The sequence below is a fragment of the Triticum urartu genome, chromosome 1 (genome assembly GCF_003073215.2).
Source record: "Triticum urartu cultivar G1812 chromosome 1, Tu2.1, whole genome shotgun sequence".
In the NCBI taxonomy this organism is placed as follows: domain Eukaryota; kingdom Viridiplantae; phylum Streptophyta; class Magnoliopsida; order Poales; family Poaceae; genus Triticum; species Triticum urartu.
The window spans coordinates 33207184-33227647 of NC_053022.1; the positions used below are offsets into that span (position 1 = coordinate 33207184).

General features: G+C 43.9%; 1 pseudogene; it reads left to right on the forward strand.

Moving 5' to 3' along the window:
• LOC125532656 overlaps positions 1–20171 on the forward strand; it is a 25849-nt pseudogene extending 5678 nt beyond the window's left edge.
• The last annotated feature ends 293 nt before the right edge of the window (positions 20172–20464 follow it).

The following is a 20464-nucleotide window of genomic DNA, read 5'->3' on the forward strand; positions in this document are numbered from 1 at the left end:
CAAGCTTAGGCTCTTGCCACTGCTTATTGCATAGTCCATCGAATCTTTACCCAAAACTTGAAAACTTCACAACACAAAACTTAACAGAAAACTCATAAGCTCCATTAGTATAAGAAAATAAATCACCACTTAGGTACTTTTGTGAACTCATTCTAAATTCATATTGGTGTAATATCTATTGTATTCCAACTTCTCTATGGTTCATACCCTCCGATACTACTCATAGATTCATCAAAATAAGAAAACAACACATAGAAAACAGAATGTGTCAAAAACAGAACAGTCTGTAGTAATATGTAGGATTCGAATACTTCTGTAACTCAAAAAATCCTGAGAAATTAGGAAGTCCTAGAAAATTTGTTTATTAATCTACTGCAAGTGGAATTGGTATTTTATCGCTCTCTGGTAAGAAATGAAAATTATTCCCGTGAGCGCATACTTTTTGTTTCTTTAAAACAAGGTCAAATAACAATCACCCAAAAAGGTCCTAAAAGCTTTACTTGGCACAAACACTAATTAAAACATAAAACCACATCTAAACATATTCTAGATGAATTATTTATTACTAAACAGGAACAAAAATAAAATTGGGTTGCCTCCCAACAAGCGCTAACGTTTAACTCCCCTAGCTAGGCATGATGATTTCAATGATGCTCACATAAAAGATAAGAATTGAAACATAAAGAGAGCATCATGAAGAATATGACTAGAAGATTTAATTCTAACCCACTTCCTATGCATAGGGATTTTGTGAGCAAACAACTTATGTGAACAAGAATCAACTTGCATAGGAAGGTAAAGCAAGCAACACTTCAAGATTTTCAACATGTAGAGAGGAAACTTGATATTATTGCAACTCCTACAAGCATATATTCCTCCCTCATAATAATTTTCAGTAGCATCATGAATGAAATCAACAATATAACCATCACATAAAGCATTCTTTTCATGATCTACAAGCATAGAAATTTTATTACTCTCCACATAAGCAAAATTCTTCTCATTCGGAATAGTGGGAGTATCATAAGAAACTCGAATACTATAAATTGTTTCCATATTAAAATAATAATGTTCAGAAAAGGGGTAATCATAATCATGACAAGTTTCATAAATATAATCATCACTACTTTTTATAGCATACGTGTTATCACAATAATCATCATAAGTAGCAACTTTGTTCTCATCATAATCAATTGAAACCTCTTCCAAGATAGTGGATACATCACTAAATAAAGTCATGACCTCTCCAAATCCACTTTCATAAATATTATAAGATTCAACATCCTCCAAAATAGTGGGATCATTAATTCCTAAAGTTGACACTCTTCCAAACCCACTTTCATCAATATAATCATCATAAGTAGGAGGCATGCTATCATCATTATAAATTTGCATATCGAAACTTGAGAGACTAAAAATATCATCCTCATTAAACATAGCTTCCCCAAGCTTGGGGCTAACATTAGTTGCAGCAAATATATTCTCAAAAACATCATCTTCATCAAACATAGCATCCCCAAGCTTGGCCCTTTTCATATCATAAGCATAATCGCTCCCATCATTAATAGTATGGATAGCACCAATAGTATATCAATTATCATCATCACAAGGAGTAATAGGAGCAACATCATTTGGGAGAGATACCTTTTTAGCTCTGCTTCTCCGTTTTTTCTTTTTTCTCTTCACATCATGTGTGGGTTTAATCCTCTTTTTGGAGCTCCTTATCAATGAGATTGGTTGAATAGAAGGCTCCTCCTTGTTACCTGATTCATCATAAGAAATAATAGGAGAATATTGAGAAGTCTCTTCCCTTTCATTAGTATTCTCTTCATCCTCTATTTGTTTTCTTTTCTTTATATAATTGGCAATATAAGGATTTTCAATGCAATTCACCGCATAATACATATAAATTTCTTCTAGATCAAAATTAAGAACTCTATAAAGGGCAAATTATGGAATAACCTTAGTTATACGTTTCATTTCTTCATAACCCAAGAGCAAACTAAGTTCATTATGATGCAAGAGAAATCAAGTCATCACAATTTTTGGACACGATACGATCATGAAACAATTTGCATTGGGTACTGAAATGATCACGTTCAATGCAAAGTTCACAGGTACGGCTAAGAAAATTTAAATTTTCAGCACAAATATCTAGCCTTTCTTGCAACAATTTAGTTTCTAAATGCTTATGCCTCTTGCAATATCTATCTTCCCTATTTGGTGTGTACTTGCAAACCCAATGCACACCACAAAACTTAACATGTCTATAGGAGGCATTTTCATCATAACTAGTGGAATCATCATTAGTACTATGGATGATCAAAGAGTTCATACTAACAACATTGCAATCATACTCATCAATCAAAGATTTAGTGCCAAACATTTTATAGACTTATTCTTCTAGCACTTGAGCACAATTTTCCTTTTCATCATACTTACGAAAGATATTGAAAAGATGAACCGTATGAGGCAAACTCAATTCCATTTTTTTGTAGTTTTCTTTTATAAACTAAACTAGTGATAAAACAAGAAACTAAAAGATTTGATTGCAAGATCTAAAGATATACCTTCAAGCACTCACCTCCCCGGCAACGGCGCCAGAAAATAGCTTGATGTCTACTACACAACCTTCTTCTTGTAGACGTTGTTGGGCCTCTAAGTGCAGAGGTTTGTAGGACAGTAGAAAATTTCCCTCAAGTGGATGACCTAAGGTTGATCAATTCGTGGGAGGCGTAGGATGAAGATGGTTTCTCTCAAGCAACCCTGCAACCAAATAACAAAGAGTCTCTTGTGTCCCCAACACACCCAATACAATGGTAAATTGTATAGGTGCACTAGTTCGGCGAAGAGATGGTGATACAAATGGTAGATGGATGGTAGATAAAGGTTTTTGTAATCTGAAAATATAAAAACAGCAAGGTAACTAATGATAAAAGTGAGCACAAACGTTATTGCAGTGCGTTGAAACAAGGCCTAGGGTTCATACTTTCACTAGTGCAAGTTCTCTCAACAATAATAACATAATTGGATCACATAACTATCCCTCAACATGCAACAAAGAGTCACTCCAAAGTCACTAATAGCGGAGAACAAGCAAAGAGATTATGGTAGGGTACGAAACCACCTCAAAGTTATTCTTTCTGATCGATCTATTCAAGAGTTTGTAGTAAAATAACATGAAGCTATTCTTTCCATTCAATCTATCCTAGAGTTCGTACTAGAATAACACCTTAAGATACAAATCAATCAAAACCCTAATGTCACCTAGATAATCCAATGTCACCTCAAGTATCCGCGGGTATGATTATACGATATGCATCACACAATCTCAGATTCATCTATTCAAAACAACACAAAGTACTTCAAAGAGTGCCCCAAAGTTTCTACCGGAGAGTCAAGACGAAAACGTGTGCCAACCCCTATGCATAGGTTCATGGGCGGAACCCGCAAGTTGAGGACCAAAACATACATCAAGTGAATCAATAGAATAACCCATTGTCACAACGGTTATCCCACGCAAGACATACATCAAGTGTTCTCAAATCCTTAAAGACTCAATCCGATAAGATAACTTCAAAGGGAAAACTCAATCCATTACAAGAGAGTAGAGGGGGAGAAACATTATAAGATCCAACTATAATAGCAAAGATCGCAATACATCAAGATCGTACCACCTCAAGAAGACGAGAGAGAGAGAGAGATCAAACACATAGCTACTGGTACATACCCTCAGCCCCGAGGGAGAACTACTCCCTCTTCGTCATGGAGAGCACCGGGATGATGAAGATGGCCACCGGAGAGGGATTTCCCCCTCCGGCAGGGTGCCGAAACGGGTCTAGATTGGTTTTCGGTGGCTACGGAGGCTTCTGGCGACGGAACTCCCGATCTATTCTGCTCCCCGAAGTTTTTAGGGTATATGGGTATATATGGGAGGAAGATGTACGTCAGTGGAACTTCGGGCTGTCCACGAGGCAGGGGGGCGCGCCCAAGGGGTTGGGCGCGCCCCCCACCCTCGTGGGCAGCCCGGGGCTCTCCTGGTCCAACTCCGATACTCTGTGGGCTTCTTCTGGTCCAAAAATAAGTTCCGTAAAGTTTCAAGTCAACTAGACTCCGTTTGATTTTCCTTTTCTGCGATTCTCTAAAACAAGGAAAAAACAGAAACTGGCACTGGGCTCTAGGTTAATAGGTTAGTCCCAAAAATCATGTAAAATAGCATATAAATGCATATAAAACATCCAAGGTTGGTAATATAATAGCATGGAACAATAAAAAATTATAGATACGTTGGAGACGTATCAGTGTCCCATGCACATGGAGATGGAGGCCCCGTCGTCAAGGTCGAGCAGGCGTGTTGCCCCCACCCCACTCCTTCCCCCGGTTCGCTACTACATGCTGGACGAGCGCTACGAGGAAGGGGAAAAATGGCTCTCCCGTCTGACGTGTCTGGGCGACGAGCCTCCTGGGCCATGCCTGGGCGTCGGGTGGCTCCCGCCGCCGATGTCCCTGTCGGTGTCAAAACCGGCGGATCTCGGGTAGGGGGTCCCGAACTGTGCATCTACGGTTGATGGTAACAGGAGATGGGAGACACAATGTTTACCCGGGTTCGGGCCCTCTCTATGGAGGTAATACCCTACTTCCTGCTTGAATGATCTTGATGAATATGAGTATTACAAGAGTTGATCTACCACGAGATCGTAATGGCTAAACCCTAAAAGTCTAGCCTACCTGACTATGATTATGAGGATATATCTACGGACCTAGCCCTCCGGTTTATATAGACACAGGAGGGATCTAGGGTTACATAAGGTCGGTTACAGAGAAAGGAATCTTCATATTTGGTCACCAAGCTTGCCTTCCACGCCAAGGAGAGTCCCATCCGGACATGGGTGGAGTCTTCGGCCTTTGTATCTTCACAGCCCATCAGTCCAGCCCATATCCAATAGGTCGGACGCCTGAGGACCCCTTAGTCCAGGACTCCGTCAATAGCCCCTGAACCAGACTTCAATGACGAGGTGTCTGGCGCGCAGATTGTTTTCCGCATTGCAAGGCGGGTTCCCCTTTCCGAATACTCCAAGATAGTCTTCGGTCATAATGAACGTGTCTGGATTTGCAACACAAGTACCACACACAACCGCAGAGAATATAATATTTGCACGAGTCTAATCCGCTGACAGTCCTTTTGCAATGTGACATCACATCTACTTGGTCATCATTTCGAACCGTTTTCTGTCTGCCGTTCCATGTTTCGAGACACAGTTTTAATAGGCATGTCTTGTCGAAGCAGAGATCATGTCCCCTTATTGTGGGATTCTCATCAATACGAGCGTGGGTAATATAACCGTGTCGTTTACACAACCCTTGAGAATAGGCGAGTTTTAAGCCTAGTGGGGAGGCACTTGATATTCACTGCCTTTATAAGGGGATAAGGACTCCCTTTCTTTACCCACGCCTTCTCTCTTTCTCTGCCCTTCCATTCTTGAGCTCCAGCACCCAAGCTCTCATTCTTTCCACCTCAAGGAAGCCCTTAGCCATGTTTGGATCTAGAGGGCAAGGCAAGTGGATGGCCTCCTCCGTTAGGGAGAAGGACATCACCAAGCTTCGGGAGGCCGGGTATCTGGCGAAAGAAATCACCCACTGGTTTCCAGCTAAGGGGCAAATCGTCCACCCCTGAAGCCCAACGATAGGGTGGTTTTCATCCCTCATTTCTTCCGCGGGTTAGGGTTTCCTCTCCACCATTTCGTCCATGGGTTAGGGTGTCATCTCCACCCTTTCGTCCGCGGGCTTATGTTCTATTACGGGCTAGATTTCCATGATCTAGCCCCGAACTCCTTCCTCAACATCTCGGCATTCATTGTCGTGTGTGAGGCCTTCCTCCGCATTCAACCCCACTTCGGACTGCGGCTCAAGATCTTCAACGTGAAGCCGAAGGTGGTGGACGGTCAGCACACGGAGTGCGGAGGCGCCATGGTGAGCAAGATGCCCAACGTCACATGGCCCCAGGGTACTTTTGTAGAGACCGTCAAGGAGTGGAAAAAACTGTGGTTCTACATCACAGAGCCCCGAGGCGCCACCTGGGTTGGGGCATCCAAATTCAAGTTCGGATCCCCCATGCGGCTCACCTCCTGGATAGAGAAGGGCCCGAATTGGTCTTCGTCGAACGAGCCGATAGCGCTGCAAACGTGCATTCAAAGCATGGTGGATAAAAACATCAAGCTCGTCGATGTAATCCAGGTGATGCTGATTCGTCGGATCCTCCCATGCCAGAGCATAAGCTGCCCCTTATGGGAATTCGACCCGAAGAAGCACAGAACTTTGGAAAGGCTCTTCGGAACCACTCACGAAGATGCCTGGAAGTTGCTCTTTAAGGGCAACGAGACGCCGCCAGCCATAGACTCGGACCGCGGAAACAGAGAATTTGCCATCAGTCAGTTCTTTGCCGTCTGCCAGCGGATGGCAAAGAACGTCTTTGCCATCTGCTTATAAAAAATAGACGACAAAGAACTGACAGATGGCAAAGAACCTGGTTGCCATCAGCCAGTTCTTTGCCATCAGCCAACCGATGGCAAAGAATCTTTGCCGTCTGCTGGCAGACGGCAAAGAGGTGGGTGGGGTCCAGTGCTGTAACGGCCAATCAAACCATCTCTTTGCCGTCTGCCAGCAGATGGCAAAGAATCTGTTCCGTCTGCTGGCAGATGGCAAAGAAGTGGGTGGGGCCCAGTGGATGACGAAGCTGTAACGGCCCACTAGCCCCACCTCTTTGCCATCTGCCAGCCGACGACAAAGATTCTTTGAGCTGGCTGATGGCAAAGAGGTGGGCCTTCGCCATACGCTGGCTGATGGCAAAGATATGGGCCTTTGCCATCCGTTGGCTGATGGCAAAGAAGTGGGACTAGCTCCTCCCCTCTCATCTTCAACAAAAATAATCTCCTCCCCTCTCTCCCAGCCCGGCCCCACCCCTCTCTCTCTCCCCACCTCTCCCAGCCACCACCGCACCGCGCCCCAGCCCCGCGTTCCTGACGCCGCCCAGCACTGCCACCGGCCCGCCCCTCCCCGCCACCACAGCCCTCCCCTCCCCGCCACCGCAGCCCGCCCCTCCCCGCCACCGCATCCCGCCCCTCCACCGTTCCAGGCCGCGGCGCCGCCCCCTCCCCCAACCCTCGAGGCTCTTTCCCCTTCCCCCAACCCTAGCCGCCGCACGGAGCAGCCATGGCGGACTGCACCTTCAGCGCCGGCAGCCGCCGCTCATCTATGCTGTGAAGCCATCCCCGCCCTGCTCGCCTTCGTCCGCCGCTGTCGCGGACCATTTCCTCCATCCCCGACCACACATCCCCGCCCTCGTCTGCCGCCATCACCGACCGGCTCCTCCGTCCCCGACAAGTCATCCCCGTCCTGGTCGCTGTCTTCCTCCGAAGAACCGGGTGGCTATGTCGATTCTCTGCCTCCTCGACCACCTCTTCCGATTTTGCGAAGGTGATGCCCTCTTTGCTGCCCGACCACCTCTCCATGTACATGTTCATGCTCTGCTGCTATATGTTCAGAAAACTGAGAACCATTTTGACTTATGTGATCTGAAGACCCCCCAACCTGCAGAAAATGTTTTTTTGAACAACCAAAGGCGCCAAGGCGCCAATTCATTACCTAATTAATCAGAGTTCAAACAATTTACATTGAGTGTTACAATTCCCTGAACTTCTATGCTAGAACATAGCCACTTCAAAGGACAACCTTCCTGAACATGAATCACATTGCTACCGGAGACTTCAAGTGCTTGAACTGATCTTTGTTGGGTAGCTAACTGGGCTAAATCATGAGCCTCTTTATTATGAGCAGTTGTCTCCTAACTCCCTTGCATTGGTCTTGTTTAGTGGGCCATTCTATGCACCGACGTTTGTGCTTCGTGGATGGCGAGGGTCAGAGCCGTGGCTCGACATGTCGCCGCCGGCCTGCTTGTGGTAGAGCATGGCGGGAGTCGGGCGACGTTGTGATCTAAGGAGAAGCATGGGTGGCACCTGCAACTGACCTTCTATGTAATATTGCATGCTGAGCCTTGTTGATTGCTTCTCTTCTGGTCCCTTTTCATTTGCTTGCTCTATGATTCGTTGTTCTAAAAGAATTGCATTTCTTTTGTAGGTTGGCCTCTCCTGTTCATTTTTGTTGGCCTGACGTACTTACTGGCAGCATTCTACGCGAGGGATTCAGCGTGCCTCTATTTGAGAGAAAAATATGGAGGCGAATTTTCAGGTATGCTCTATCGTTTGGAGCAATGCCAGTTTGGTTTGGTTCACATTTTCCTTATAGGTTGATGTTGTATGTAAGTATTGTTGGAAATATGAGCAAATTACTACGAGATTTAATCCGAATAAACAGAAGATAAATCATGACCACAGCAGCAGAGATTAAACTAATCATGCGAACTAGCATAGCAGATGAACATATCACATCTAGGGCACATACTAGAAGCATGAATTCAACCACGATCTCGAACAGGAAGGATAGAATCACATACGATGCAGCGGGTGCAGCACCGCCGGCGTTGACGTTGTCGCCCATGTCGTCGAGGACAAGGTTGCCGAGGTCGGGGAAGAAGTCGTCGTTCGCGAAGTCGTCGCTGCCAGCAGTCGCGCGAGTGCGCTCCCCAAAAACCTGATCGCCCCTCTCCCATACAGGATCACGAGAGCTGGGGTTCCGGAGGCCTGCTGTCCCTTCTCACGGTGCACGCCGGAAGGAGGGATGGAGAAGACTTGCTTGGCGGCGCAATGATCTGGAACGGTGGTGAGAAACCATACGAAGCGGCGGCGGCTAGGGTAGACGTCTGCCTGACTATATAGTGCGGGCTGGGTAGGTCGTGGGAGTAAACCCCATGTCCGAGTCGTCACGATCCAAAAGAATCGGAAACGGTTCAGTAATTAATGCGTGCGTTAATTATTAATTAATGACTCATTAATTTTCCCATGCAGCAAAAATATAGACAACGTGCATAGCTCTGTCCTCGGCTCGGCTCAATCCCGCAACCCGCGGCGCGTCGCGTCGCGTCGTGGCGAGGCGTGGCGAGGCGAGCGAGGAGGAGGAGCGCGCGTGTAGATCTCCTCTTCTCATGCTCATACAAGTGGTAGAAGAGCTCACCTTATAAAGAGGTGCAACTCTCTCTCAACTTCCGGGGTGGGACTAAACTTTAGCCTCACTCACTCCACTCACATGTGTGCATGAATGGGCCAAGAGAATTTTAGAATTTTAGTTGGGCTTTGGGCCAAAGGCCTATAAGCAAAATTCCAACAATCCCCCACAAAGTCTCATTGGCACATCTCATCATTTAGTTCCAAAACATTGTTTTATATATCGGTGCTTAGTGGAGACTGTGAAGTTGAACTTCCACTTAGAAATTTATGCTACACTAGATCACAACTTGAATAGTGGACTATGCCTTGAACTACCAATTTTCTGTGAAACTAGTTTCACACAAATTCTTGACCGATACTGGGCAGCCGCAAGGCTTCCCCGCGGGTGGAGCATATACGTCATACTCCAGGGCCTTTCATGAATTTATTAGAGAACACCCAATTCTCATAGACTGCGACGTTAACAGTCAAATTCATATAGGTGTGTTCCTCAAAAGATGTTCTGTAGGACAACATCTCTGCTTACCCGAATAAGCCACTTGGAACACATTAAGATAAGTATCAACCTGCCATGCAGATCAGGAGAGTATTGCATCTTCACGGAGTGGGATAATTAATATAGGGATACTCTCCTCCCAGCTGACCAACAGCTTGTCTCCCACTTCTACTTCACGGGATCTCCGATCACATAGAGTGGGTTACCACTATGGACAACTCATGCGGTGGGTCTCAAACCCATCTCCATCGATGCATTATCTATCACATTACGTGATAGACCCTTTGTGAAGGGATCTGCCAAGTTTTTTGATGTTTGGATATAATCCAACGTAATAACTCCGGAGTTCCTCAATTTTCTGACAGATTTTAGTCTCCTCTTCACATGCCGTGAGGACTTCATATTGTCCTTAGAACTGTTTATCTTGACGATCACAGTTTGATTATCACAGTTCATCAGGATAGGGGGTATTGGTTTTTCAACCATAGGTAAGTCCATCAAGAGTTCACGAAGCCACTCTACTTCAACAGTGGCAGTGTCTAATGCTGTGAGTTCTGCTTCCATAGTTGACCTCGTTAAGATGGTCTGCTTGCAAGACTTCCAGGAAACAGCGCCACCACCAAGTGTAAAAACATAACCACTTGTGGCCTTAATCTCATCAGCATCAGATATCCAGTTTGAGTCACTATAACCCTCTAGTACCCTTGGATACCCGGTGTAGTGAATCCCATAGCTCGCGGTGCCTTTCAAATAGCGCATAACTCTCTCAAGCGCATGCCAATGATCATCTCCCGGTTTTGACACAAACCGACTCAGCTTGCTCACAGCAAAAGAGATGTCAGGCCTCGTGGCACTCGCCAAATACATAAGCGAGCCAATAATCTGAGAATACCTCAGTTGATCTCTAGCAATCCGTCGATTCTTTCGAAGCAACACACTAGCATCATATGGAGTTGGAGAAGGTGTGCAGTCGCTATACCCAAAACGACTCAAGACCTTTTCCACATAATGAGACTGAAGCAGTGTGATCCCACCATTCTCATCTCTCAACAGCTTCATGTTTAAGATAACATCAGCTACTCCTAGATCCTTCATCTCAAAACAGCGAGATAAGAAATCCTTAACCTCCTTGATTAAATCAAGTTTGGTTCCAAAGATCAATATGTCGTCGACATACAGACAAAGAATAACTCCTTCGCCCCCACCATAGCGATAGTACACGCACTTGTCACCATCGTTTACTACAAAGCCGGGAGCAGTTAATGTTCTTTCGAACTTCTCATGCCACTCCTTAGGAGCTTGTTTAAGGCCATATAAAGACTTTAATAACTTGCACACCTTTCCTTCCTGACCAGGTACTACAAAACCATATGGCTGATCCATGTAAATTTCCTCCTTCAACTCTCCATTGAGGAAAGCCGTCTTAGCGTCCATTTGATGAACGAGAAGACCATGTGAGGCAGCCAGTGATAGTAGCACCCGAATTGTGGTCAGTCTAGCCACGGGTGAGTAAGTATCAAAGAAGTCTTCACCTTCTTTCTGGGTATAACCCTTGGCCACAAGCCGTGCCTTGTACTTTTCAATCATACCATCAGGTCTAAGCTTCTTCTTGAACACCCACTTACATCCTACAGGTTTGCACCCATAAGGACGGTTAGTGATCTCCCAGGTACCGTTAGCTAAGATGGAATCCATCTTGCTACGTACAGCTTCCTTCCAGTAGTCAGCATCAGGAGATGCATAGGCTTCTGAAATAGTCCTGGGTGTGTCATCCACGAGGTACACAATGAAATCATCACCAAAAGACTTTGCAATCCTCTGTCTCTTACTCCTCACAGGAGTTCCATTGTTACCCTCAACAGGATTCTCAACGTGTTCCATCGCAATGGTGGGTTCAGGAATTACAGTGAATTCCTCACTAGATGGAGTAGGTATCTCCTGATTTGATGAACTCGACATATCCTTCATAGGAAATATGTCCTCAAAGAAAGTTGCATCATTTGATTCCATAATCGTACCAACATGCATGTCGGATACCTTAGATTTTATTATCAAAAATCTATAGCCGATGCTATGAAAAGCATAGCCCAGAAGAACACAATCCACGGTTTTTGGTCCAAGCTTGCGCTTCTTGGGAATTGGTATATTGACTTTCGCCAAACAACCCCAAGTACGTAGGTAAGAGAGTTTCAACCTTTTCCTTTCCCATTCCTCAAATGGAGTCATGGTATTATGCTTTGTGGGAACTCGGTTTAGGACATGACACACAGTCATTAGCGCCTCCCCCACCATTCCTTGGATAGACCCGAAGTGTCTAACATGGTGTTAACCATATCTGTTAGAGTTCGGTTATTTCTTTCGGCTACCCCATTTGACTAGGGTGAGTAGGGAGGCGTCCTCTCATGGATTATACCATGTTCCGCACAAAACAGATCAAATTCATTGGAAAAATACTCTCCACCACGATCGGACCTAAGCCGTTTAATTTTTCGATCAAGTTGGTTCTCTGCCTCAGCTTTATAGTTTTTAAAGAAAGTCAAAGCCTCATCTTTTGATTTCAGAAGATACACATAACAATATCTAGTGGAGTCATCAATCAACGTCATGAAGTATCTCTTTCCACCTTTTGTCAACATGCCATTCATCTCACAAAGATCAGAATGTATAAGCTCTAGTGGCGCGAAGTCTCTTGCCTCTGCAGTCTTATGGGACTTGCGAGGTTGCTTAGCTTGCACACATACTTGGCACTTGGAGCTTTAACAGTAGAGATTTTCGGAATTAAATTCATATTGGCTAACCGTGTCATGCAACCAAAGTTAATATGACAGAGTCATGAATGCCAAATATCAGACTCATTATTGTGGCAAACATTATTAATAACTTTAGTGCAAATATCTGACAAAGATAGGCGGAACAAGCCTCCGCACTCATAGCCTTTTCCAACAAATTGTCCACACTTAGAAATTACAACTTTATTGGATTCGAAAACCAACTTAAAACCATCTCGACATAAACGGGAACCGCTAACGAGATTGTTATTGATGGACGGCACATGATGAACGTTCTTCAGACGCATAGTCTTCCCCGAAGTAAACTTCAGATCGACCGTACCAACACCTCGAATGATGGCATGTGACCTGTTCCCCATCAGCACGGGTGAAGTCCCTGTTGCCTGGTAAGAAGAAAACATGGAGGCGTCAGCACAAACATGTACATTGGCACCGGTGTCAATTAACCAATCAGGGGATTGAAATACTGAAAGGATGGTAGGAAAAATACCGTACCCTGATTCCTTCATATCAGTATCACCGATGACAACATTAGCGGACTTCCCGCTCTTCTCATGTTCGCGCTCCTCAAAGCGGTTAGGACACTTCGAAGCCCAGTGATTAGGATCACCGCAGACATGGCAAAGTCCCTTCCCCTTCTTATGAGATTTCTTCTTGAAGTTGGTAGAATGTGATGGCTTGTTCTTTGTATCAAACTTGCCTTTGCCCTGAGTTTTGTTCTTATTGTTTTTGAACTTGTTGGGCTGGGAGTTCTTCTTCTGTACCATGTGGGCACTAGAACCTCCCTCAGCAACTCGAGCACGTGTGTCCTTTGCTCTCGCCTTCTCTTCAACATCAAGAGTACCAATGAGATCCGCAACGGAAAACTCCTGTCTCTTGTGTTTCAGGGAAGTAGCAAAATTGTTCCACGAAGGTGGAAGCTTGGCAATGATTCCTCCGGCAACAAATTTGTCCGGCAACACACACTTGAACTACTCAAGTTCTTTTGCGAGCGACTGTATCTCATGAGCCTGCTGTACAACAGGGCGCTCATCAGTCATCTTGTAGTCATAGAATTTCTCCATGACGTACAAGTCGCTACCGGCATCCGAGGCACCAAACTTGGCCTCGAGCGCAGCCCACATGTCCTTGCCGTTGTCAAACAACATATACGAATCCACAATGGAGTCATCAAGAGCACTCAGAAGAGCGCCTTTAAAGAGGGTATCGATCTTCTCAAAAGCTTCCAGCTGTGCTGGATTAAGATCGCCCTCAGGCTTGCCCTTGGTGGCATCATAGCAGCCCATGGTCTGAAACCAGTAGACTGCTCTCGTGCGCCACCTCTTATATTGCGCCCCCTTAAAGGCAGACGGCTTCAGATGCGCAGCAAAACCACTCGGAGTAAATTGCCTATAATCAGGTTTTTGGATTGTTGGAAATATGAGCAAATTACTATGAGATTTAATCCGAATAAACAGAAGATAAATCATGACCACAGCAGCAGAGATTAAACTAATCATGCGAACTAGCATAGCAGATGAACATATCACATCTAGGGCACATACTAGAAGCATGAATTCTACCACGATCTCGAACAGGAAGGATAGAATCACATACGGTGCAGCAGGTGCAGCACCGCCGGCGTTGACGTTGTCGCCCATGTCGTCGAGGACGAGGTTGCCAAGGTCGGGGAAGAAGTCGTCGTTCGCGAAGTCGTCGCTGCCAGCAGTCGCGCGAGTGCGCTCCCCAAAAACCTGATCGCCCCTCTCCCATACAGGATCACGAGAGGCGGGGTTCCGGAGGCCTGCTGTCCCTTCTCGCGGTGCACGCCGGAAGGAGGGATGGAGAAGACTTGCTTGGCGGCGCAATGATCTGGAACGGTGGTGAGAAACCATACGAAGCGGCGGCGGCTAGGGTAGACGTCTGCCTAACTATATAGTGCGGGCCGGGTAGGTCGTGGGAGTAAACCCCATGAGAATCGGAAACGGTTCAGTAATTAACGCGTCCGTTAATTATTAATTAATGACTCATTAATTTTCCCATGCAGCAAAAATATAGACAACGTGCATAGCTCTATCCTCGGCTCGGCTCAATCCCGCAACCCGCGGCACGACGCGGCGCGGCGTGGCGAGGCGAGGCGAGGCGAGGCGTGGCTGGCGTGGCGTGGCGAGGAGGAGGAGCGCGCGTGTAGGTCTCCTCTTCTCATGCTCATACAAGTGGTAGAAGAGCTCACCTTATAAAGAGGTGCAACTCTCTCTCAACTTCCGGAGTGGGACTAAACTTTAGCCTCACTCACTCCACTCACATGTGTGCATGAATGGGCAAGAGAATTTTAGAATTTTAGTTGGGCTTTGGGCCAAAGGCCTACTAGCAAAATTCCAACAAGTACCAGCCAGAACTGCCATTATATATTTGTTAAGCTAGGAGGCTGCACCAGTCTTAAATTTAAATAGGCTTGCTATCACCTTATTTTGGTCAACGTTTTTGGTCCTGAACATGTTGTGTTTTGATTTATGAGGAGGACTAAAACACATGGTTTTCCCTCGGGCTTGTGGTTCATGAGAGTGGTTAGGTATTAACCTTTGGACAAATTTTTGGCCATGGTTAGTTCGGTTGATATATATTGATTAAAGCATACTGATGCTTGCATAAACAGCAACCTGTTGAAAGTATTGTTGGGTCACTTTTAGGCTTCAAGCTATTTCGATTTCAAGTTGAAGCTAATACTCGATGACCAATAATGTTATGAGAACTGTTCTGCAAAGATTTATGCCACAACAAGCATGTAAAAACAAGAGTGAACTTTGTTACTACTTTTGACACTGTAAACATGCGTCGTAGTCATCTCTGTCCAGCTTGGCTACCCAGGCCCCTCGTTCTATAAACTAGATGCAGGGTTAGTTTACCTTTTAGACTCTGAGTTAGATTAGCCGCACCTGTGTATATGTTTGATAGATGAGTTATGTCAGGTTGTAGGTACTGCTGAGCACAAAGCTATAGTTGGTTATAATATTGGATTGACAATCATTTTATGCAAAAGAGTTCTAGTATATTTCAAAATTTGTTTCGTAGAGAAGCTCCATCATTGGAACCAGTATATGTCTGCTGATAAAACCCTTTTGTATGATCATGGTTTTTAGGAATTGATATTCCAATCAATCTGCTGATGCGGTATTTGGGGAGATGAAGGGTGCCGATGGGTTCAATCTAGGGCCCGTCTTTCTCGATCTACATTCATGCTTCACAACAGTTCACCTTCCCACAATTGCTCAGGCTGCACATCTGCTGGCTCATGTGAGTATGGATGCCTTGTATCTTGCAGTTCTTTCTAACATAATAATGAAAACCATCTCTAATATGCATATCTAGAATTTATCTAAAAGTACATAATATAGTAATTTAAAACCTTCTCTAACATGCATATTTATGAGTTATATAAAAGTATATTATTATAGTTTTTTTTAAAGTAAATCATACACTAGCCCGTGCAATGCACGGGTTGTCGACTAGTCATCACTAAGGCCTTATATGCTTAGCTGTCTCATCCATTGCTGATCTTTTCAAGGAACAGAAGAAGGATTTCTTTGTTCATTTACAGAGGTAAACAATAACATTCAGCACACTTTCCTGACTGGTGAAACTGTGATATTTAGAAGTAGAATCTACATTTATACTTGGATGGTTGGATGCACAAACCTCTAACCACATTAGTAAACTACAGTGTCATTTTTCTGGCCCTGTAAAATTGTATTATGCATACTTAATGCGACATGTGCACACGTAATGTTATTCAGTTATAATATGCTTGCTACTATGTTTGTCTTCTGAAGCCTTCATCTCTGTAGATCAATCTGTTGATTTTGGCACTTAATAACTACATCTTGAGCGTTGGAGGAGGTAGCCCGTGGACTGGTGAAGAAGTGAAGGGGGTCACGAGGAGGCTTGTGGTGGTTCTAGGCACATCTCTTCGGTGAGTAGCAGTGCGCTATGTTGGACAATTACCAGCCAAGATGGTCGGTTGCCTCGCAAGGACACTACTTGTGGTCTTAGAGTCCTGGCACTACTAGAAAAACAGCTATAGCCAATATGGACACTAATGGCGCACTATACATATGGTACACCATTAGTAAATACTAATGGCGCATCATGTGTAGGTGCGCCATTACTAACCAAAACAGTAATGACGCATCAGGTGAAAAGTGCGTCATTACTAAGTTTGATCAAGGTTTGACCCAGTCATACACATAGTAATGGCGCGCTTTGTATAGGTGCGCCATTACTAAGTTGACATAATAATGACGCACCTTTACAAAGTGCGTCATAACTATGTGTATGACTGGGTCAAACCTTGGTCAAACTTAGTAATGACGCACTTTGCATAGGTGCGCCATTACTATGTCAAACGTAGTAATGGCGCACCTATACAAAGTGCGCCATTACTAACTTTGACCAAGTTTTACACATAGTAATGACGCACTTTGTGAAGGTGTGCCATTACTAACTTTCTAGGTGGCCGAAAATTTCACCAAATGCACCCCCCGGACCGCCTTTTCAGTTTTTTAAAAAGTGATGGAAATGTCAAAAAAAAATTCCCATGTGATATGTGGTCTAGTTGTTGAATTTTTTTACAAATATGAATTTCGACTTTATTTGCAAAATCTCTGTGAAATTTAGTAAAATGGGCATAACTTTTGCATACGAACTCGGATTAAAAAGTTTTTTATATGAAAAATCATCTACTCGAAAAGTTACATCCGAATTCAACGGGAGGAACCCCGTTGAAGATTTTTAGAATCCCCAAAAACCTAACAGAATAAAAGCCAGGGGAAATGGAAAAAATTTCAAACTTAGTAATGGCACACCATTTTCTAGGTGCGTCACTAGTAACAGAAAAAATTGGTTTCAAATTTTTTTTGGAAAAAGTGTTCAAAATATGATACGTAATATGACCGGGAAGTTTGAAATATTTTATCAAAATTTCATCACACTCCTGAACATGAACAAAGTCCTAGACATCAACAATGTTTAATAGGATTGATATGATAGATATATCAACAAGTGCCTGTTAAGTGAGCTGGTGTTGTGGTTGGATAGAACTGAGAAGTTAAGCGAGCTGGGGCTGGAGTAGTGTGAGGATGGGTGACCTTCCAAGAAGTTTGACCACGGAGTGCGATTTAACTTGAGATTAAGCATATTGACCCGAGATTAAGCCATGGTGACCCGAGATCGAGATTAATAAAAAAACGAAAAAAATCAGAAAAAAAATTTAAAAAAAAATTCCTGAAAAAAATTTGAAAAAAAATTGTTATTAATGGCGCACTTCTATGTGGTGCGCCATTACTAAGTCAGATAGTAATGACGCACTTCTAGGCATAGTAATGACACAGTATGCTTGAGATTAACTTGTAATGACCTTCCAAGAAGTTTGACCACGGAGTGCGATTTAACTTGAGATTAAGCATATTGACCCGAGATTAAGCCATGGTGACCCGAGATTAATAAAAAAACGAAAAAAATCAGAAAAAAAATTTAAAAAAAAATTCCTGAAAAAAATTTGAAAAAAATTTGTTATTAATGGCGCACTTCTATGTGGTGCGCCATTACTAAGTCAGATAGTAATGACGCACTTCTAGGCATAGTAATGACACAGTATGGGTGCACCATTACTAAGTCAGATAGTAATGGCGCACTTCTAGGCATAGTAATGGCACAGTATAGGTGCGCCATTACTATCTATGATAGTAATGGCGTACCAAATGTGCGTCATTACTAACCGTTACTAATGGCGTGCTAGTAATGACGCACCTATAGTGCACCATTAATAGCCAAAATAAGTGCGTCATCAATAACCTATTTTCTAGTAGTGTGGAGCGGTGAAGCATCTGGGCTTTTTGTGGCTGATCTGAGTAACGAACGCGTGGAGATCGTTGGCCAATAGCAATGGCAGTACTCGCTTTAGGTGTCTGCTCCTCCAATCAGTATACTTACAATTGTGTGTCGCACTCTATTTTTTTGACAAAATTCAGGATAGACACCTTACATTTCAGGCGGTTTTGTGTGGGATAACTGTTTTGATAAGATGGTAGTATTGTCCAAGTGATCTTCCATTTTATACTTGGTTACTAGGCTAAGGGGTTTAAAGACATGAATCAATTATATGGTGGAACATGTCTTGCGTTTTAATACCGGAATTATATTTCAGATTGATATTTTGGTAAAATGTTTGGGGAACCTAGGTGGCTGGGCACCTAGATCACCAACTGCTGGATTGCTTTAGAAATAGCACCATAGAACATGGGTAATTTCCGCCCAGAATCAGGTTTAATCTGTTAGTGCATTTGATTAAAAGTTGATACAGATTTTTGTGGCATGTAGCCTACTATTGATGTCCGTGCTGCTGTGGTGTAGTGAGATGGAGACACTGGGACAGACAGATATGAGATGGTAATTTTTTTATACTATGTTGTCGTTCGATGAGATGAGATGGAGCAGGTTGTTCGATGCTGCTGATAAGATGGATCAAGGGGTGAGAGATCAGAGTGAGAAGAGAGAGTTGCGATGATTTATTTTATTTTATGATGATCTTCGGTATTTGTGCTGCTATTCGCTACTACTTTGCAGATAAAAGAGAGAGAGAGAGATCGTGTTGCGTAGTGCTTGCTTATGATATGTTTATCTGAGGGCAAATTTGTTGGTTTGTTTGTTACAACACACACAAATAAACAAATTTGATGAGTGACTGCAACACAGTTCCGATGTAATTTAATAAGACTATTAATATATTATGGTCACCACAAAAGTGAAGTGATGATGTACTATGGATGTAGTTTAATCACATTGATGTACTCAAGCTGAGCTATGCACCAAATTTAACATTAACTCAGATTAGCCTTTTGATTCCAATGTTCATATAAAGTGTTGTTAAGTATTGACTTGAATCCTTCCTTTTGATGAAGACCCTCAATTCAAGTAATTCAAACCTTCTTAGTTCGTAACATTTGATACATGAATTCTTGTTCGTACTTTAATTTTGTTTTACTAATTTTTTAGGGTAAGGGCTACTTTATTTATTGCTTAGTTCACGACCATCTCGTCCAAAATAACGACACGGAAAGAAAACGGGGAAACATTAAACCAAGTTTCACACAACTTATTAACACAATCTTCCCTCACAAGAATATCAGTTGCTTTGTTCGCCGATCGCGTCAACCAGATCACCCGATACTCATCCTCACCAGTAAGCAACTCCTTGATCTCTTCTATAATAGGGCTATACCTCGAACATTCTTGATCTCTTGATTGGAAAGCATGTGCCACACCTTGATTGTCCTTCTTGAGACAAAGTTCCTCAACACCCAATTCCACCGCCAACTGAACACATGTTGCAACATTTGAGTGGTAAATTATTTTTTTGATTTCTGAACATTATGTTGCACCCGTTACAACGCACGGACATATGTACTAGTATGTCTTATATGAATAAGCAGGCGTCGTTGCTGGTCGCGATCTCACACACTGCCGAAGTCTCTGGACTGAAGCAGAGACTGGAGCAGACCGAGGAGGAGCTCGGCCAAGTGAGGAAGCAGCTAGAAGACAAGCAAGGTATGTACTGCCTGGCTATATATTCGGATAGAATAAATAATGTGTATTGACCGTAGTGCCATGATATGTGTAGGAGCAGCGACCGAGGTCGAGGTCCTTAGACAGGTCTTGGCCCAGGCTAAGGAGAAAGCTGCCAAGGAAAAAGCCGCTCGAGAGAAGCACGAGGCCAGGCTTGATGAGGTCTAACAAAAGCTCCAGGATACAGTGAAGAAATGCGAATCCTTGGAGCGCGACGTTTCGGCTCAAGAGACCGAACTCGCTAAGGCCCGCCAAAGCGCGGAAGAGGCCCGAGTTGAGGCCCAGGGCGCCCTCCAGGAGATCCAGGAGGCTAAGAAAACCGCGACGGGTAAGGCGTTTAGTATGCAAAGCAAGTATGTGAAGAAGAAGTATTTCTTACTAACCTGGATTCGGAGTTCTCTAGGGGCGTTTGCAGATCTGCCGCAAAGTGTGTCTGACGCTGCGGAGTTCTTCCGAGCCAA